The following is a 22548-nucleotide window of genomic DNA, read 5'->3' as shown; positions in this document are numbered from 1 at the left end:
CAAAAAGCTTATTCTCCAACAGCCGTTGAAGAACTTGCCGAACGTGTTTCTGGTGAGCCTCAGGGTCCTTGGAAAAAATCAGGATGTCATCTAAATAGACAAAAACGAAGCGTCCAATAACATCCCTCAGCATGTCATTGACTAGGTTCTGGAAAACAGCAGGGGTGTTAGTAAGACCAAAAGTCATGACCAAATACTCAACGTGACCAAGTGGTGTGTTGAACGCAGTCTTCCACTCGTCCCCCTCTCTTATGCGGACAAAGTGGTAGGCATTCTGGAGGTCGAGTTTGGTAAACACCGTGGCACCATGGAGGGGGGCAAAAGCAGAGCTGATGAGTGGTAAGGGGTACTTGTTCTTAACAGTGATATTATTCAGCCCACGGAAGTCTATGCATCTAGGCATCAGTGACCCATCCTCCTTCTTCACAAAGAAAAACCAAGCACCCACCGGGGAGGAAGATGGCTTGATAAGTCCTGCAGCCAGAGAATCCTGGATGTACCTCTCCATAGCCTCTTGCTCGGGACGAGAGAGGTTTAACAACCGGCTACTGGGGAGAGGAGCTCCAGGCTGGAGGTCAATGGCGCAGTCATACAGCCGATGAGGCGGCAGCGACAGGGCGTGGTGCTTGCTGAACACAGGAGCTACATCGTGATACTCGGGAGGAACTGATGACAGGTCTGGAGGTTCTGGAATGAACTGGGACACAGACAAGGCAGGGGGAAGGGCAGAATGTAAACAATAAGAATTACAAAATGAACAAGTGGTTACCTTTCCGGCGGTCCAGTCAATCTGTGGGTTGTGTAGCTTTAACAATGGATGGCCAAGAACCAGGGGAGAGTAAGGACAGTCGATTATATGGAAACTGATCTTTTCCTGGTGATTTCCAGAGAGACGCAGGATGAAAGGGATGGTTCTCTCACAGACACGGGTGAGAAGCTGTCCATTGAGAGCATTGGCATCGAGGGGTGAATCGAGTGGGACAGTGGGGTGAATCGAGTGGGACAGTGTCCAGGCCCAACTGGGTAACGACACCTCGGTCCAGGAAGCTCTTGTCGGCGCCCGAATCGATGAGAGCAGACAGAGGAAAAGCCTGGCTCTGCCACACAAGGTTGCCTTCAAGCAGGGTTCTGGGGGAAGATGGGCAGGCGATTTGCTCAACAGTATATTCCCCACTACTGCCGAGCCCCCTCTTTTGCTGGACTCAGGGAACAAGTGGTAACAAAGTGACCAACCTGGCCACAGTATAGGCAGCTCCTAGCGCTGATTCGTCGTTGCCTCTCCTCTGGAGAGAGACGGGCCCGGCCGAGCTGCATGGGTTCAGGATCTGGACGAGCCTGGGGATGGAGTGCAGTCGGAGAAGGAGGACAAGGCACTGAAGCAGATGTTATGGGACATGCAAACCTACCTACCCTCTCCCTCTGACGCTCACGGAGACGGTTGTCGATGCGGATAGCGAGAGAGATGATTTCATCAAGTCTATCAGGCTCATCTCTGGACACCAACTCGTACTTGAGGGTCTCAGTGAGCGCGTTCCATAATGCTCCCTGAAGGGCTTCCTCATTCCAGCCGCTCTCAGCGGCGAGGGTGCGGAACTCACATGCCATCTCAGCAACACTATGGGGGCCTAGACGGAGGGACAGGAGTCGCTTAGCTGCATCCTTACCGCAGACCGGGTGGTCGAAGACTTTCTTCATCTCCTCCGTGAATCTGGAGTAGGAGAAGCAGATGGGGGACTGTCTCCCCCACACCGCCGTGGGCCCGTTCGCTAGCATAAGAGTAAGGCTATTGCTCAAATACTAGTGAACATTGTACCAAAAAGGCTCTGCACGCTCCGAGGTTGCCATCGTAATGCTCGGGAGTCGGAACAAACGGCTCCCGGAGCGGAGGAGAAGGACTTGGAACTGGTTGTGAGCTCTGGGCGAAGGGTCGGCCCAGTAGGTCAGACAGGCTCTGTGAAAACTCCTTGATGTGCTCCAGAAGGGTCTTCAGGGCTTGGTCACGTTGCTCGAGCAGGGCGCCTTGGCCGACGAGGGTTTGGTAGAGAGTAGCAGAGTCTGCTGGGTTCATCTCTTTGGCTAGATCGTACTGTTACGTGGAGTGGAACAAGGGAACCCAAGAGCAGACTCAGACGAGGAGACTGGGATGAAGTAACCAAGGTATTTATTGAAACACAAGGGGGAGATGGAGTGCAGGTCAGGGAAAACTGCTGGAAACCAGATGTGGAGGCTGAGGATGGAGCGAGGGGGGTTGAGACAGGGTGAGCAGGTCCGGAGGGGAATCCAAGGGAGTAGTAGAGTGGGGAATCCAGGACAGAGTAGCAGGATGATGAGATGTGGGACTGGAGACAGGGACCAGAGTCAGAGCGGGCAGAACTGTAGTGGAGAGGAAAACAGCATCAGGCAAGGAAAACAGGCACAACAGGATCTGAATAGTAACAAACGGCTAGAACTGTAGACTGACTGAGCAGAGATTACGATCTGGCAGTGTGGAAGTGGCAGGACTGAGTATTTGTAGAGGTCTTGATTATGGAACAGGTTGCAGCTGGTGGGGATCTGCTCTGACTCCAGCACACCTGTCTCCGCCCACACAATCACACACACACAGAGAGGGAGAGGGAGAGAGTACTGGGGGAGTGGCGGCAGGTCAAGGAGACACGGGATGAGCAATAGAGGGCGTTGCAGGAGCAGATGTGACACACATGCCTTTTGGCGAACACCAAACGTGTTTGCTTATTTTTTTCTTTAAGCAATGGCTTTTTTCTGGCCACTCTTCCGTAAAGCCCAGCTCTGTGGAGTGTATGGCTTAAAGTGGTCCTATGGACAGATACTCCAATCTCCGCTGTGAAGCTTTGCAGCTCCTTCAGGGTTATCTTCTCTTTGTTGCCTCTGATTAATGCCGTCCTTGCCTGGTCCATGAATTTTGGTGGGCGGCCCTCTCTTGGCAGGTTTGTTGTGGTGCCATATTCTTTCCATTTTTTATAATGGATTTAATGGTACTCCGTGGGATGTTCAAAGTTTTGGATATTTTTTTATAACCCAACCTTGATCTGTACTTGATCTGTACATAACTTTGTCCCTGACCTGTTTGGAGAGCTCCCTGGTCTTCATGGTGCCACTTGCTTGGTGATGCCCCTTGCTTAGTGGTGTTGCAGACTCTGGGGCCTTTCAGAACAGGTGTATATATAATGAGATCATGTGACAGATCATGTGACACTTAGATTGCACACAAGTGGACTTTATTTAACTAATTATGTGACTTCTGAAGGTAATTGGTTGCACCACATCTTATTTAGGGGCTTCATAGCAAAGGGGGTGAATACATATGCACACTCCACTTTTCCGTTATTTATTTTTTAGTATTATTTTAAACAAGTTATGTTTTTCATTTCACTTCACCAATTTGGACTATTTTGTGTATGTTCATTACATGAAATCCAAATAAAAATCAATTTAAATTAAAGGTTGTAATGCAACAAAATAGGAAAAACGGCAAGGGGGATGAATACTTTTACAAGGCACTGTAATGGTGATGGCTTTTGTGCGCCAGTAATGGTCTCTGGCGGGGGTCTTCTGTGAATATTCCTAATAGAATTGGCACTCTAGACAAAACACCTTAACACTTGGGAGTAATTGTCCAACAAGCTGCGTCTATTTTCATCATGATGACATTGTGGATAACAAGCATCAATATCCTAAAAAAGTGGGGATATTGACGTATTATGTGCCTAATGTAGCCTATGAGGCAGGGTTACTATTTGCATGTGTATTGCATTGTCTCTAATATGGTAGGTACATCAAGACAAGACCTGGAGAATGCCACGGTGTTCATTGATTTCACATTTGGACTATGCTACACTACATTAGATACATACCTCTTTTACAGAATGAAGTAGTGAACCATCAGTCAAGCTTATGGTTTATGTGTGTGTTGTTGGCTATGTTTTTGTAGAGTGGTGTATCAGGAAACTAGTTTGTGGAAATTGTATCCATAGCCCATAAGGGGATCGCACCAGCTGAGATCAAAGCTTTCCTCAGGGAAGATATTGAAATAGTTCTGGGTTAATACTTCACCTCTTCACCTCAATCCCACCATCCCCTGCACCTGCTGCTCATTTGCAATGTAAATAATAAGTGCTATGTAGAATCAGGTCTGACACACTGCTCAAATAATATAACTTTTCTCCCTATTCCAACACTGAATTTGCTTCCATCCGTACACAACCACCATACCATATTTACCTGAAGCCTAATAACTTAAAGTTGCAAATAACTTTCCCTCCCTCACACTGAGACAGTCATTGATCAGAAAAAAGCTAAAAAGGTTGGTTGTTAAGGTTGTGGTTTGGAAAGTAGCCTAGACCACATTGTTGGTAGAGCTGTTGTACACTTGAGCAATGCAGTTGGTTGAAATGTAGGTGCATCGATGGAAAAAAATATATAAATAAGCTAATCTGCAATGCACTGTAAAGTGGTTCCAAGTTACATTAAGCAAATTACAATGGTGGCCATTTGTTTCTATGTTATAAACATAGACATGTTGCCTATGAACATAATGCAAATGAACATAATATACAGTCGGTCAAAAGTTTTGAGAATGACACAAATCCTAATTTTCACAAAGTCTGCTGCCTCAGTTTTGATGATGGCAATTTGCATATACTCCAGAATGTCATGAAGAGTGATCAGATGAATTGCAATGAATTGCAAAGTCCCTCTTGAAAATGAACTTAATCCCCAAAAAACATTTCCATTGCATTTCAGCCCTGCCACAAAAGGACCAGCTGCCATCATGTCAGTGATTCTCTCGTTAACACAGGTGAGAGTGTTGACAAGGACAAGTCTGGAGATCACTCTGTCATGCTGATTGAGTTAGAAAAACAGACTGGAAGCTTTAAAAGGAGGGTGGTGCTTGAAATCATTGTTCTTCCTCTGTTAACCATGGTTACCTGCAAGGAAACACGTGCCATCATCATTGCTTTGCACAAAAAGGGCTTCACAGGCAAGGATATTGCTGCTAGTAAGATTGCACCTAAATCAACCATTTATCGGATCATCAAGAACTTCAAGGAGAGAGGTTCAATTGTTGTGAAGAAGGCGTCAGGGCGCCCAAGAAAGTCCAGCAAGCGCCAGGACCGTCTCCTAAACTTGATTCAGCTGCAGGATCGGGGCACCACCAGTGCAGAGCTTGCTCAGGAATGGCAGCAGGCAGGTGTGACTGCATCTGCACGCACAGTGAGGCGAAGATTTTTGGAGGAGGGCCTGGTGTCAAGAAGGGCAGCAAAGAAGCCACTTCTCTCCAGGAAGAATATCAGGGACAGACTGATATTCTGCAATAGGTACAGGGATTGGACTGCTGAGGACTGGGGTAAAGTCATTTTCTCTGATGAATCCTCTTTCCGATTGTTTGGGGCATCCGGAAAACGCTACCACCATGAGCGCTACCATCAGTCCTGTGTCATGCCATCAGTAAAGCATCCTGAGACCATTCATGTGTGGGGTTGCTTCTCAGCCAAGGGAGTGGGCTCACTCACAATTTTGCCTAAGAACACAGCCATGAATAAAGAATGGTACCAACACATCCTCCGAGAGCAACTTCTCCCAACCATCCAGGAACAGTTTGGTGACGACCAATGCCTTTTCCAGTATCTTGCCATAAGGCAAAAGTGATAACTAAGTGGCTCGGGGAACAAAACACATTTTGGGTCCATGGCCAGGAAACTCCCAGACCTTAATCCCATTGAGAACTTGTGGTCGATCCTCAAGACGCGGGTGGACAAACAAAAACCCACAAATTCGGACAAACTCCAAGCATTGATTATGCAATAATGTGCTGCCATCAGTCAGGATGTGGCCCAGAAGTTAATTGAAAGCATGCCAGGGCGGATTGCAGAGGTCTTGAAAAAGAAGGGTCAACACGGCAAATATTGACTCTTTGCATAAACTTAATGTAATTGTCAATAAAAGCCTTTGACACTTATGGAATGCTTGTAATTATACTTCAGTATACCATAGTAACATTTGACAAAAATATCTCATAACACTGAAGCAGCGAACTTTGTGAAGACCAATACTTGTGTCATTCTCAAAACTTTTGACCATGACTTTTGGGACTGTACACCTATGCACCTCCTTTAATATTTTAAATGGTCAAAAAAAAAAAAGCCTGCTTTATGACTGTTCGGGCCTGTAGTTGCTTCCTCGTCCTCTGTTTGACATGATGAAACCATGAATCCTGAAACAGCTTAATGGAGAGGCTATAAGGTAGGGGTGTAATGATTCACTGAACAGAACTGTGGACATAGTAAACCATTGCACCCCTACTATAAGTAGAGTATGGGTCCTTTCCACAGGGGCAGAGATGGCAGGGTCGGGGCGAAGCCAGCAGGGAGAGTTGACAGAGTACAAGAAGAGTCTGATCAAGAGCGACCTGGAGATGGGCATCGTTATGACAGTGTTCCGCCAGAAGGCAGAGAGCCTCACTGTGCATGTCATCATGGAGACCAGGCAGGTGGCCTGGACTCGAACAGCAGACAAGACCGATGGTGTCTGTAAGTAACCTTTACCCTAAGTCTAACTGTAATCCTAACCCTAAGACATGGTGAGCAGTGAAAAGGGAGGGACTGTGTTTGTAGGGACAGTGAGTACATTGAGATGTGGTGTGTGGAGTTATAGGGATGTGTGTGAGGGAGATTGTATGTGAGAGAGTGAGTAAAAATGATGAGTACTATTTCAGTGGACCTGTTTGAGATACGGGAGATTTGCCCAGGGAGGAACTCAAAGGACTTTGAGAGGTTCAGAGATGGCAAGGACAAACATGATGATAATACCTGCTTCACCATCTTATATGGGTCACAATTTGTGCTTAATACCCTAAGCCTTGGGGGAAAGTGTGTGTAAGTGTGCCAAGAATGTCAGATTTTCTGTGTTTATTTGATGCCACACAACAGCATTTTGTTGATGATAGCCTATTGATTGTATGTGGATGGTTTGCCATAGGTATGCTATAGTATATTGGATAATCAAGCCTGTAACAGTAATAGTTTGTGTTGATTGACAGCTGACACTGTGGATGACGCAGAGAAATGGCGGACAGGCTTGGAGTTACTGAGACAGGAGACACTGGTGGCGCCCACACCAGACATCATAGAGAGGTGAATACACACGTACGTACGCACACACACAGACACACACACACACACACAGACAGACACACAAACAAGCACACACATACACCGATATACTGGACACACCCATTATATATGGACGACAGCTGACAATTATTGACTATATCGTTTTGTTGTTTCCAGCTGGTTGAGGAAACAGATGTATTCCATCAATCAGACTAAAAAGAACAGGTAAGAATAGTTTTAACCCTCAAACATTGATTAAACCTCTACTCAGTCATCATCATACGAATTTATGTGCCAATCCCCATTCTGCCCCTTTACTAATTTCCCCAATTCATTCCATTGTTCTCTCCATTTGTTGTCCTTAGTATCACCTTGAAGAAGGTTAAGTCTCTTTTGACACAGCTCAACTACAAGGTTCCCGGCACACGTTCCCTAAAGGAAAAGTTCTCAGTACTCTTCCCCTCTTCATTCCCCTTCACACTCTCATCCTCACTGCTGCCAAAGCTTTAATGAGATGTCTGTCAGTACTGATGGCGTGTTATACTATAGCAGAGCCAGAGGTTACAAAACATTTACATTTTATATATATATATTTTTATAACCTCATCCTCAACAGAATGCAGGAGAACAGGGAGAACCAAGGATATCAAGTTTCCTTTGGCAAGATAAGGCCTTGGACAGTATAATTCATTATATTAATTAGTTATTTTAGATGATAATGATGGTCTTGGCACTCAAGTGATCAAGTGATCTGGATGGTGCCAGGTTTCCTCCAGACGTGACGCTTGGCATTCAGGCCAAAGAGTTCAATCTTGGTTTCATCAGACCAGAGAATCTTGTTTCTCATGGTCTAAGAGTCCTTTAGGTGCCTTTTGGCAAACTCCAAGCGGGCTGTCATGTGCCTTTTAATGAGGAGTGGCTTCCGTATGGCCACTCTACCATAAAGGCCTGATTGGTGGAGTGCTGCAGAGATGGTTGTCCTTCTGGAAGGTTCTCCCATCTCCATAGAGGAACTCTGGAGCTTTGTCAGAGTGACCATCAGGTTCTTGGTCACCTCCCTGACCAAAGCCCTTCTCCCCCGATTGCTCAGTTTGGCCGGGCGGCCAGCTCTAGGAAGCATCTTGGTGGTTCCAAATTTCTTCCATTTAAGAATGATGGAGGCCATTGTGTTCTTGGGGACCTCCAATGCTGCAGAATTCTTTGGTTACCCTTCCCCAGATCTGTGCCTCGACACAATCCTGTCTCGGAGCACTACAGACAATTCCTTCGACCTCGTGGCTTGGTTTTTGCTCTGACATGCACTGTCAACCGTGGGACCTTATATAGATACAGTTGAAGTCGGAAGTTTACATACAACTTAGCCAAATACATTTAAACTCAGTTTTTCACTGAGGTCAGTTAGGCTCACCACTTTTGTTTAAGAATGTGAAATGTCAGAATAACAGTAGAAAGAATGATTTATTTAAGCTTTTATTTCTTTCATCACATTCCCAGTGGGTCAGAAGTTTATATACACTCAATTAGTATTTGGTAGCATTGCCTTTAAATTGTTTAACTTTTGTCAAACGTTTCGGGTAGCCTTCCACAAGCTTCCCACAATAAGTTGGGTTGTTCTGGGATTGATTTGCACTTTTCGCACCAAAGTATGTTCATCTCTATGAGACAGAACGTGTCTCCTTCCTGAGCGGTATGACGGCTGCGTGGTCCCATGGTGTTTATACTTGCGTACTATTGTTTGTACAGATGAATGTGGTACCTTCAGGCATTTGGAAATTGCTCCCAAGGATGAACCAGACTTGTGGAGGTCTACAATTTTCTTTCTGAGGTCTTGGCTGATTTCTTTTGATTTTCCCATGATGTCAAACAAAGAGGCACTGAGTTTGAAGGTAAGCCTTGAAATACATCCACATGTACACTTCCAATTGACTCAAATGATGTCAATTAGCCTATCAGAAGCTTCTAAAGCCATGACATCATTTTCTGGAATTTTCCAAGCTGTTTAAAGGCACAGTCAACTTAGTGTATGTAAACTTCTGACCCACTGGAATTGTGATACAGTGAATTATAAGTGAAATCATCTGTCTGTAAACAATTGTTGGAAAAATGAATTGTGTCATGCACAAAGCAGATGTCCTAACCGACTTGCCAAAACTATAGTTTGTTAACAAGAAATTTGTGGAGTGGTTGAAAAATGAGTTTTAATAACTCCAACCTAAGTGTATGTAAACTTCCGACTTCAACTGTAGGTGTGTGCCTTTCCAAATCATGTCCAATCAATTGAATTTATCAAGTTGTAGAAACATCTCAAGTATGATCAGTGAAAACAGGATGCACCTGAGCTCAATTTCGAGTCTCATAGCAAAGGGTCTGAATACTTATGTAAATGAGGAATTTCTGTTTTTTATTTTTTATAAATGTGCAAACATTTCAAAAAACGTGTTTTTCGCTTTGTCATTATGGGGTATTGTGTGTAGATTGATGAGTAAAAATTTTTTTTAAATTAATTTTAGAATAAGGCTGTAACATAACAAAATGTGGAAAAAGGGATGGGGTCTGAATACTTTCCAAATGCACTGTATGTATAAAACAAAAACAAACAATGTCCATCTCCCTCTTTTGTTCCAGGAAATTGGATCAAGGAAAGATGTCCTGGACTTTGAGCAGTTTCATAAATTCTACAATATTCTAATGTTTGATCAGAAAGATGTGAGTCAGAATTTTCCTGTACCTCTGCACTCTCTAAGTACAAAATGCTGAACATATACTACGTTTCACCACAAATTACCGACAATTTTACTCCTCTTACAGCTTATGTTAGCTAGGATATCACATTTTGCATGTTTAATAATATGATGAGACAGATTCATGCTGTCATCCTGGCTGTGTGTGTGACTGTGTATTGACTTGTGACTTGTGTGTATATGTTTCATCAGATTCCAGAGGGGTTTAAAAGGGAGTCGTGTGCTTTCATCATGGGTATGTAGTTCTACAATCACAATTAATCCTTTTCTCAGCTTATACCGGTAAGCTTTTCTTGTTGATGGTATGTTGGTGTGTTGTGGTTCTTCCCTACTGTAGAAGTACAGATAAACCTGATGCCTCTGCAGTTCTTCTCCATGATTTCCAATGGTTTCTTCTGTACCAGCAGAAAGTAAGAATCAAGCTACAGTGAGGGAAAAAAGTATTTGATCCCCTGCTGATTTTGTACGTTTGCCCACTGACAAAGAAATGATCAGTCTATAATGTTAATGGTAGGTTTATTTGAACAGTGAAAGACAGAATAACAACAAAAAAATCCAGAAAAAACGCATGTCAAAAATGTTATAAATTGATTTGCATTTTAATGAGGGAAATAAGTATTTGACCCCCTCTCAATCAGAAAGATTTCTGGCTCCCAGGTGTCTTTTATACAGGTAACGAGCTGAGATTAGGAGCACACTCTTAAAGGGAGTGCTCCTAATCTCAGCTTGTTACCTGTATAAAATACACCTGTCCACAGAAGCAATCAGATTCCAAACTCTCCACCATGGCCAAGACCAAAGAGCTCTCCAAGGATGTCAGGGACAAGATTGTAGACCTACACAAGGCTGGAATGGGCTACAAGACCATCGCCAAGCAGCTTGGTGAGAAGGTGACAACAGTTGGTGCGATTATTCGCAAATGGAAGATACACAAAATAACTGTCAATCTCCCTCGGCCTGGGGCTCCATGCAAGATCTCACCTCGTGGAGTTGCAATGATAATGAGAACGGTGAGGAATCAGCCCAGAACTACACGGGAGGATCTTGTCAATGATCTCAAGGCAGCTGGGACCATAGTCACCAAGAAAACAATTGGTAACACACTACGCCATGAAGGACTGAAATCCTGCAGCGCCCGCAATGTCCCCCTGCTCAAGAAAGCACATATACAGGCCCGTCTGAAGTTTGCCAATGAACATCTGAATGATTCAGAGGAGAACTGGGAGAAAGTGTTGTGGTCAGATGAGACCAAAATTGAGCTCATTGGCATCAACTCAACTCGCCGTGTTTGGAGGAGGAGGAATGCTGCCTATGACCCCAAGAACACCATTCCCACCGTCAAACATGGTGGAAACATTATGCTTTGGGGGTGTTTTTCTGCTAATGGGACAGGACAACTTCACCGTATCAAAAGGGCGATGGACGGGGCCATGTACCGTCAAATATTGGGTGAGAACGTCCTTCCCTCAGCCAGGGCATTGAAAATGGGTTGTGGATGGGTATTCCAGCATGACAATGACCCAAAACACACGGCCAAGGCAACAAAGGAGTGGCTCAAGAAGAAGCACATTAAGGTCCTGGAGTGGCCTAGCCAGTCTCCAGACCTTAATCCCATAGAAAATCTGTGGAGGGAGCTGAAGGTTCGAGTTGCCAAACGTCAGCCTCGAAACCTTAATGACTTGGAGAAGATCTGCAAAGAGGAGTGGGACAAAATCCCTCCTGAGATGTGTGCAAACCTGGTGGCCAACTACAAGAAACGTCTGACCTCTGTGATTGCCAACAAGGGTTTTGCCACCAAGTACTAAGTCATGTTTTGCAGAGGGGTCAAATACTTAATTCCCTCATTAAAATGCAAATCAATTTATAACATTTTTGACATGCGTTTTCTGGATTTTTTTGTTGTTATTCTGTCTCTCACTGTTCAAATAAACCTACCATTAAAATTATAAACTGATAATTTCTTTGTCAGTGGGCAAACGTACAAAATCAGCAGGGGATCAAATACTTTTTTCCCTCACTGTATCTATCAATTATCAAATTGGTAAAACTGTATTTTTCAGTCAGTGTTTAATCTACTTTTTACAATTCTCTATATTGTACTTTTTTCTCTCTCTTTTCCTCACTCTCTCTATTTCTCTCTCTCAGGAGTCGTGGGCCAATGACCTGAACCAGGTCAGAGAGCTGATGACCACCTTTATAGACGACACCATGAGGAAGACCAACGATCCAGAGTTCACTATCAGCGAGGTGGGACACAGTGTGTGATTTGTCTGTGTATGGGGAGTGGAGAACGGTGTGTTATGTTTGTCACAGCGCTCTCTCTCTCTTCTCTCACTCTAGTTCCTCAGTTTCCTCTTCTCGAAGGAGAACTCAATTTGGGATGAGAAATACTCAGAGATGTGCAACTTGGATATGAACAACCCACTGTCCCACTATTGGATCAACTCCTCACACAACACGTCAGTACCGCCAAATAACACAGAAATACAATACAACACAACACTATGAAATAGACTACTTAACTTTTTTTTATCAATGTTTCACACCAAGTGTTAGTACAGTTGTCAGCACTGTAAAGAATTTCAGCAATACTGTAAAACGATGTAATAATATAGGCTGTGACTGATATTATAATAAACACACAAATTAAGTTCATGATTTGCTTGCATTTTGTATTTCTTGTTATGATGTGTTTCCTTCAGGTACTTGACTGGAGACCAGCTGCAGAGCGAGTCATCCACTGAGGCCTTTGTACGCTGCCTGCGTCTGGGATTCCGCTGTGTTGAGTGTTAGTAGTAAACCTTAAACCTCATAAAATGTCCCTCACATATTTCAATTTGGCTCTACTATGCAGAGGAAGAGGACGAGGAGCCCAGGAAGGTAAACAAGGGAGAATATTAAACCATTCTAATCGTAGTAAACCAGTGATCATTGTCAATGTATTTAATTATTACATTACTCTTTTTTTATTGTACTCCTCTCCCTCCCGTCTGCCTACTTTTCTTCCAAACCCCTCCCTCCCCCCCTCTCCCTCCCTCCCCTGCTGTAGTCCCCAGAGCTCCACACGTCGGAGGCCTGGTTCCATGGGAGGAGGAGTGAGGGGAGGCAGACAGCAGAGAGGCTGCTGCAGGAGTTCTGTGCTGAGTCGGGAGGCAGGGATGGCACCTTCCTGGTCAGAGAAAGCGACACCTTTGTGACTGACTTCACTCTCTTCTTCTGGTCCGCCAGCTTGGCTGCAGCTCTACTGACATGACTTCAGTATGTGTGTACTGTGTGTAATACTCTGCCGTGCTGATGTCTGTTTTCAGTGTGTTATACTGTAGGCGCAGTGGGAGGGTTCAGCACTGTCGTGTCCGCTCTGGCTCAGAGGGAGCACACACCTTCTACTTCCTGACTGATAACCTGCACTTCCCGAGTGTGTACTCACTGATCCAGCACTATCATGAAATGCCCCTCCACTGCCACGACTTTGACCTGCGCCTCACTGAGGCTGTGCCTCGGCCCAACCCATTCCTACTGGAAGGGTGAGTTACACAGGGTCATCTGACATAGAGTATGTGTGAATTTAAACATGCACACACTTACACATAGATTATCTCTGTGTGTTGTGGTGGTCAGGTGGTTCTATAGTAACCTGAGCAGAGGGGAGGCAGAGGACTATCTGTCGAGAATCCCCCGGGACGGAGCCTTCCTCATCAGACAGAGAGAGGAGGGTGACTCCTACGCCATCACCTTCAGAGGTGATGGGAAGGTCAAACTGTCGTATTCAGAAGGATGGCTCTATGTGCGTGCTGGGAACCACCACTGAGTTCCAGAGCCTGATGGAGCTGGTCAACTACTTCCGTAAGAAGCCTCTGTATCGCAAGATCAAACTACGCTACCCTGTCACACCGGAACTGGTCAGCCGCTTCAGCACGGTGAGAGAGAGGGACGGGGAGAGATCGGGGGCAGCGAGAAACAAAGGGAAAGGAGGAAGATTGGGAGAGATCTACAGTACCAGTCAAAAGTTTGGACACACCTACTCACTTTTACTATTTTTTACATCGTAGAATAATAGTGAAGACATCAAAACTATGAAATAACACATATGGAATAATAAATAATAATAAAATGCCATTTAGCAGACGCTTTTATCCAAAGCGACTTACAGTCATTCGTGCATAATTTTGTTGTTGTTGTATGAGTGGTCCCGGGGATCGAACTCACTACCTTGGCGTTACAAGCGCCACGCTCTACCAGCTGAGCTACAGAGGACCACATGTAGTAACCAAAAAAGTGTTAAACAAATCAAAATATATTTTATATTGGAGATTCTTCAAATAGCCACCCTTTGCCTTGATGACAGCTTTTCACACTCTTGGCATTCTCTCAACCAGCTTCACCTGGAATGCTTTCCCAACAGTCTTGATGGAGTTCCCACATATGCTGAGCACTTGTTGGCTGCTTTTCCTTCACTCTGCCGTCCGACTCATCCCAAACCATCTCAATTGGTTTGAGGTCAAGGGATTGTGGAGGCCAGGTCATCTGATGCAGCAATCCATCACTCTCCTTCTTGGTCAAATAGCCCTTACACAGCCTGGAGATGTTTTGGGTTAACAGATAGTCCTGTTGAAAAACAAATGATAGTCCCACTAAGCCCAAACCAGATGGGATGGCGTATCGCTGCAGAATGCTGAGGTAGCCATGCTGGTTAAGTGTGCCTTGAATTCTAAATAAATCACAGACAGTGTCACCAGCAAAGCACCCCCACACCATAACACCTCCTCCTGCATGCTTTACGGTGGGAACTACACATGCGGAGATCATCCGTTCACCCACACCTTGTCACAACAGAACTGATTGGCTCAAACGCATTAAGAAGGAAAGAAATTCCACAAATTAACTTTTAAGAAGGCACACCTGTTAATTGAAATGCATTCAAGGTGACTACCTCATGAAGCTGGTTGAGAGAATGCCAAGAGTGTGCAAAGCTGTCATCAAGGTAATGGGTGGCTATTTATAAAGTATATTTTGATTTGTTGAACACTTTCTTGGTTACTACACTACTGGTCAAAAGTTTTAGAACACTTACTCATTCAAGGATTTTTCTTTATTTTTTAAATCTATTTTCTACATTGTAGAGTAATAGTGAAGACATCAAAACTATGAAATAACACATACGGTTGGGCACCGATCCATCATGATAGGACAAATATAAATAAACTATATATTTGTATTTCATTTTTTTATGTACATCCAATGTCTGCGTAAAAATGGAGACTCTCGCTCTGTCACTACTCCTGCTCGCAGACACACATGGGTTCTGATATTTGCAAACACTTTCTTTGCTCACTCACTTTCAACTCTTCACACTTTCCCAACACGCTATCTTTCAACACACCCACACTCTAACATATACTCAGTCACATACCCCACATACTGTACCTCCTATGTCACTTTAACCCTACCTACATGTACATATTACCTCAATTACCTCGACTAACCTGTGCCCCCGCACATTGACTCTGTACAGGTACCCCCTGTATATAGCCTCGCTACTGTTATTTTACTGCTGCTCTTTAATTATTTTCTTTTTTAATTTTTTAGTTATCTATTTTTTATTTAACACTTATTTTTCTTAAAACTGCATTGTTGGTTAAGGGCTTGTAAGTAAGCATTTCTCTGTAAGATCTACACCTGTTGTATTCGGCACGTGACAAATACAATTTTATTTTATTTTATTTGATGTCCTCTGTTTTTTTGTTTCTATTTCCACCTTATTTATTCCTACCTAATTTCAGGCTTTTGAGTACTTTTGTGTTCCAGTTCCTTGTATTTGGGGATTTATTATTTAATGAATTGTCCCTTCCTCTAATGCTGTTTAAAAAAATCTATTTATACATACTATAATAAAAATCCAATAAATCCGAATGATTTTATAACATTCCTGAACTTCAGTAGTATAGCATATTGGTAGGTTATTTCTTTATCAATTGTATTATATTATTTTCAAAACAATGTGTACAGTTATTTGACAGTCATACGCAGTTAAATGCATAACAGTTTGATAAGCTACTGAACTGAAGGAGAGGGCACATCAATTCAGTCACAACAGATAAGAGGTATTTTTGGAATAAAACAATGATTAAAAAACATTAGTGAACAGGTGATTTGTAACGTTTGAATCGGTTTACTGACCGATGCATGCTTAATTTGGATCGGCTTGGGCTCCCATGGACTGATGCATTTGTATCTTAAACATTTGAACCGGGGACCGATGCATATCGGTGAATCATTACATCCCTAGTGCTAAAGAATAACAATAAGAAGAAGAAGTATGTTGAAGATTTATAGTGGGGACACTTGCTTCACAAGCCCCATTAATAACTAACTGTAAATCAGAAGTATGTTGAAGATTTAAAGTGGGGACTCTTGCTTCACAAGCCACATTAATGATGGAATTTCTCATGGAAGAATGGTGTCGCATCTCTCCAATAGAGTTCCAGACACTTGTAGAATCTATGCCAAGATGCATTGAAGCTGTTCTGACCCGTGGTGGCCCAATTCCCTATTAAGACACTTTATGTTGGTGTTTCCTTTATTTTGGCAGTTACCTGTATCTTGTGTGCATCCATTTCTGTCTGTGTGTTAACATTACCAGTATACATTTAGAAATCTACAGTGTACACATTTGTCTCACAGGTCATGGAGGACAATCCTTTGGGGAATATGTGTAAAGGAGTTGTTGACATTTCCAAGTGTAACGTTCGTGAGTGCAGTATTTCTATTACATCCATTTTACATGCTGTCCAAACACACTACAGATTGCGCGAACGAAATGTAAAGGTAATTTCCGATTGCGCCGACATATGCAGCGTTTACCGTCTCTGTGACTGCCTTTAATTGTAAATCGTGCTATAAAGCAGGTCTTCAGCGCTACGGATTGAATAGAGCCCATAATCTATATATCAAACATGCTGTCTTCACATGATAAACACACTACATAGCAAAGCCCCCAGTCCTTCCACCCAGCACATGCTCATCACACTGACTGCCCATACCACATATCAACAGGACACACAACTGCACAAGTCCAAAGGGATCGTCCAAAGGGACCTCCACACCATACACAGGCTAAATATACAATTTACTGTACATCACGTAGACACAGTCCAATCCTGTACCCAAACACAACACTCTATTCTATATACAGTACATTGCACATAGTAAATATTGAACTCTCTCTTCCCTATGTTTCCTCCATCCCTTTCTCTTCTCAGTGAGATCGGGAAAGAATGGGGAGTCCCATGTCATGACACTTCAGATGAGTGATTACGACAGTAAGATACAGTTTGACTTTGCGGCAAAGTCACTGGAAGACTTGTTTGAGTGGTACCAGGTGGCCTGGGACATCACCCAGAGAGAGATCACCAAGCAGCACAACAAGCAGTTAGAGGCCAGTATCATAATATAATTCCATATAACCTATCTATAAGTAAGAGGCTATGAAATAATTATATCTTCCATTCCAAAGCTGCACAGCCCAGCGTCTTCAGTGATGTCATGCTGACAGGAAGCTGCTGTGTGTTTTCTGTCCTCCAGATCAAGCAGCAAGAGGAGGTGGAGAAGAGTGAAGAGGTCGCTATGGAGATGTCTGACCTGGTGGTGTACTGCCAGCCTCGCAGCAAGGAGAAGGACCACTTTGGTAGCCCTACCACCCTCACCACCCACCCACCTGAGGCATTCATCCTATCACATCAGTGGCGGTTGGTGCCATTCACGATTAGGGAGGACAATTTATTTTTATGAGTATGGCCTTACTTCTATTTCAGCATATTGGATGACTGCCATTCATATTCCATTCACCCAGCTCAATGGAACATAATAGTGTAACGACCCGGTATTGTGTTCTGTGTTCGTGGGTGTGTTATCGTTCTCATGGGTGCTAGCAGGGGTTAAATATGCCAGGACAGATGGAAAGGGTGGGGGGGTATGATGGGTAATCCCGCGGGGTTTTGGAATGCTTAAATAGGGGTTACGGTCTCATCTCTCTCTCTTCTGTTTTGGGACCCTTGACTTGACATGTTATATTTGTGTATGTTCGAGGTTTAGCGGCGTGGGCTGTGGCCTGAACAATAGCCCATTCAGGAATAAACCTGTGTTCTGCCTGTACACCTGGTGCCCGTCTCTCTTTTACTTTATGACCCAGCTGGGTCATTACAGTAGTTTCTATTGGAAAGATTCAGGTAGGTCCATCCACATTTCGTTCTGTTTGCTTCCATTTAAGAAACGTTTTGCAACAGAATCGGCGGAATGAATACACCCCAGCATCATCACTTTGCTTGTTGTATAATTCCTTCTTGCATCCTCCTCCTCTCACCTTTTCCCTTTGCTTGTGGACTTCAGCACAACACAACAGCTGTCTGTGACTAGGCGCAAAAACCTCTCGCAGCCAAACCTTCATACCATAACCGCTAACAGCTACACAGCCTACATTGTTGCCACCATATTAACTTTCTAGTCAACAAACTAGAACTAACTCGTTACTAAACCCACAATCCAATCCATGTGTACAATCACGCAGTACAGTGTACAGCAAACAGTTTAGAAGTTACACCGGCTGGCCCCGGTGGCAATAAATAAATAAAACTGAAAGTTTACCTTGACTTGGAAGAGTTGCAGTGTTGGATAGCCTTAGCCAGCTTGCTAACATAAATAGCATTCCTCTCTGTTTGAGTCAGGTTGTTGAGAAGGCTAAATTAGCTGTATTAGCTAAGTAAGTGAAACTAATATAGCAAAATATAGCTAGCTCTCTCTCTCTCTCTGCTGCTTCTTCATAGTTTTTAAATAAATGTATTTGTTAAAAACTGTTCAACTATTGTCTTTCTTTCTATTTGAGTCTACTACTCACAGCACGTTATGCACTGCAGTGCTAGCTAGCTGTAGCTTATGCTTTCAGTACTAAATTCATTCTCTGACCTTTTGATTGGATGGACAATATGTTAGTTCATATTAAAAGTGCTTTGATAGGTTGGAGGACATCCTCCGGAAGTTGTCATAATTACTGTGTAAGTCTATGGAAGGGGGTGATAACCATGAGCCTCCTAGGTTTTGTATTGAAGTCAATGTACCCAGACGAGGACGGAAAATAGCTGTCCTCTGGCTACACCATGGTGCTACCCTAGAGGGTGCTGTTGAGGCTACTGTAGACCTTCTTTGCAAAATAGTGTGTTTTAATCAGTTATTTGGTGACGTGAATATATTTAGTGTAGTTTTTTCTAAAAAGGATAATTTTTTTGAATGTTTAACTTTTTATTTATCTGAAATTCACTGAGTAGGATGGTCCTCCCCTTCCTCTTTTGAGGAGCCACCACTGTATGACATGCACTGCAATACACATGAAAGATTTCACATTTGTGTTTTCAAATGAATATATAATCTACTCTCAACTCACTCTTATTATTATTACCAGAATAAGTCACCCTCCACAACAATCAAATGTGGTGGACCCCAGAAAGAGTAGCAGCTGCAAATAAATAAACAAATATCCGTATTGGTCTGACCAAACTTAGTCTGCCCATTCCCAACGATGTCCCCACAGTGAACTATTGCTACAAAGAGATCCGCTCCTTTGTGGAGAACAAGACCCCGGCCAAGAACAGAACTCCAGACTTCCTGAGGTTTAACCGCAAGGCCTTGAGCCGCATCTACCCCAAGGGCCAACGTGTGGACTCATCCAAAACGACCCTTACCTTCTGTGGGTCTGCGGCTGCCACATGGTGGCGCTCAACTTCCAGACTGCAGGTGGATTTGACGAGCATGTGTTAAAGATGGAGGGGGAATGAGATACTAGTATTCTGTGTAAGATAGACCTAAACTAGAGTGAGTGCCCCCTGAATTGGGTTCACAGAGATGAAAAAAGTGCTTGCTTGGTGTACCAGTGATAGTCATGTTTGTTTGTTTTTGTCCAGATAAATACACTCAACAATGCCCTCTTCAGTCTGAACAGGCTACGTGCGACAGCCAGAAATCATGCACTCTGACTGCTATGATCCACAGCTGGAGAAGAGGAAAGTCAAGTTCACCCTTATTGTCAGAGTAAGTCTCTGCTCATTGTCCTTATTAATTTTCATATGGTAAACAAACTGGTTACTGTTGAGCACTGAATCTGTTGTGCTGCCCCCTGTAGGTGATAGTTGCCAGACACCTGCCGAAGCCAGGCCGTAGCATCGCCAGTCCTTTTGTAGAGACGGAGCTGTATGGACACACGGAGGACAACAAGTTTAAGACCGTTGTCTATTGTAAGGAGCGGGAGCAGGGGTTGCAGTGGATGGAATTATTTTCCAGCTAATTAAAGAAACCCAGCTTATGTGTGTTGTTTGAAAGAGGATTGTGTATTTATGTATTTTGTTAACTGGGCTTGTATTTGTTCAGGTGACAATGGGCTGAACCCGGTATGGAAAGCCCCTCCAGAGCCGGTGACTTTCCTAGTGCATGAGCCAGAGCTCACCTTCCTGCGCTTCGTGGTGAAGGAGGAGGACATGTTCTCAGATCCAAACTTGCTGGCTCAGGCTACCTTCCCTGTGAAGGGCATCCGCTCAGGTAGGACACACACACTAATATGCGGTACATGAACCCTTACGCCCCTCATTTACACACTGTTCTCTGTCTCTTAGGGTACCGTTCTGTTCCTCTGAAAAATGGCTTCAATGAGAGCATAGAACTAGCTTCTTTACTAGTCTACATCGACGTGCAGCAGGTGGAGGTGGAGGTGAGACACACAAACTGCATGTTGACTGGGAACAGCCATTGATGTGTGTTACTGGTGGTGTTTGTGTGTCTGGATGGTGAGCCTGTGCCTGTGTCATTCAGAAAGCAGAGGAGGAGCTGTACTTGTCATCTAGCCAACTGCGGCGGGGGCAGGCGGAGCTAAGCAACAAGCTTTTCCTGTACGACACCCACGCCAGCCTGCAGCGCTCCACCCCCCCACAGCTCCGAGATGACCTCATGAGAGTTCAGCGCCAATGAAAAACAGTTAGAGAAGATCCAAGATACCTGCAAACAGAAGTAGGCCCGAGTTATTCTCCTTTCACGTTACAATAAAATAAATGTCATAATGGGCATACATTAATTTTCTCTTGTCTGTTCCTCTGCTCTGTCCTAGGATAAAGGAAAATAAAATCAACAGTAAATTATATTCCTGAAGTCAGCTCATCCTGAGCCTGCAGGGTTGCCTCCAAAGCTTCAATCTTACAAAGCCAATAGAGAAAATGTGTGACATAGCTCTGTATGAGAGGTGATTGTATCTGACGTTTTTCTTTCTTTCACATTTGCATATGTTTTTTTGTTTATAAATAGGTAAAATCAGATGAACAGATGCACTATGCAGCATTGAAATAAGTACAATTTGAGGTTTTTGAAGAATATAGCTGAAAAGTACCTGCAGGGGCATGAATTAGTGTTACCGGTAATTGTTTGTTTCTTATGTTTTCCTCTCAACAAATGTATTCCTTTACTACTGATATATCAGACAAAGGGCTAATTGCAGGTTGAATTGTTGCATAGAGCACCTTTATTTTCCAACATTTGAATTATACTGCTTTGATAATCCTTCTGCCTCATTTTGATAACTTTAGTCAAAATATGACCTCTGCTGACTCTTTGCTTCGTTTGATTAGGTTTAACTATTGGATGTTTGACAACCCAGTGAAATTTACAGTGAGCCTATAAATAACTATGCCGCACTCCCATTTGAATCATATTCAGACAGTTTATTTTGATTGAAATTATTTCACATCAGTTCTTATTTTCCTATAGAAGGTCTTGTATTTTTATTACAACAGCCACAGAGCAGCAGCAGTAACCTAGCCGTAGAAGCAGATAACACAGACAAGAGAAAATGAGGGCAGCGTTTGAGCTGCAAAAAATGACAGGAATTATGTCCATGACTGCGCCAGCAGGGGGGTCCACAGCAGCAGGCACCCCGCTGTCAACCACATTAAGACTCAAGCCGCAGTCACAATTCAAATAAAATCTTTACAAATTCAGAAAAATTAGAACAGGTTGTAATATCACCTCTGGATAGAGAGGAATGAGGAGAGAGAATAGAGGGAATTCAGGAGGCGAGGAGACATAAACCCAAGCAAAGCACAGTGAGCTCCACAGGATAGCAATATAACAAATGAAGTTTTTTTTATAACAATCAATCACATTTCCTCTACAGTAATAAAACCCTCCACATTCCCACCTCTAGGTCTCCCTCTTTAGCCAGCTTTAGATGTACATTTGAAATGTTAAAAACTAGAGGAGCATCAGGGCTACAAAAAAACTCCTCGGGCCATGTTCCCCCCACTATTACCACATCAGTAGAAATGGTCCAGGAGCAAATTCTGTCAACGGTTACAAAAAAGATACAATAATTCCACATATTGAATCTCACCAGTGTACAAACGGTACAGTAACCAGTAAACTCACTGGCATACATACTATGTTCATTTCATTACACACAGTATTTTGTGCACAAGCTAATATGTTCCAGCAATACAAAAAGGTCTGTAACCACACAAAGGTGAATCAATCGCTGGTCTATGACATGTACTGCTCCTCATTGAGCTTCGATCAGAACATCGTGGTAACCCATGGACAAAGGGGGTAGGGCGACTTTAGAGCTAGTGATCTGACCCTTTTCATATTCAAAA

General features: G+C 43.5%; 1 pseudogene; it reads left to right on the top strand.

The window, feature by feature from the left end:
- Nucleotides 1–6358: 6358 nt before the first annotated feature.
- Nucleotides 6359–20910, top strand: LOC121531503 (annotated as a pseudogene).
- The last annotated feature ends 1638 nt before the right edge of the window (nucleotides 20911–22548 follow it).

This window comes from Coregonus clupeaformis, chromosome 19, assembly GCF_020615455.1.
Source record: "Coregonus clupeaformis isolate EN_2021a chromosome 19, ASM2061545v1, whole genome shotgun sequence".
Classification (NCBI taxonomy): domain Eukaryota; kingdom Metazoa; phylum Chordata; class Actinopteri; order Salmoniformes; family Salmonidae; genus Coregonus; species Coregonus clupeaformis.
The sequence above is the reverse complement of the archived record's forward strand: the minus strand, read 5'-3'. Positions and strand labels throughout refer to the sequence as shown.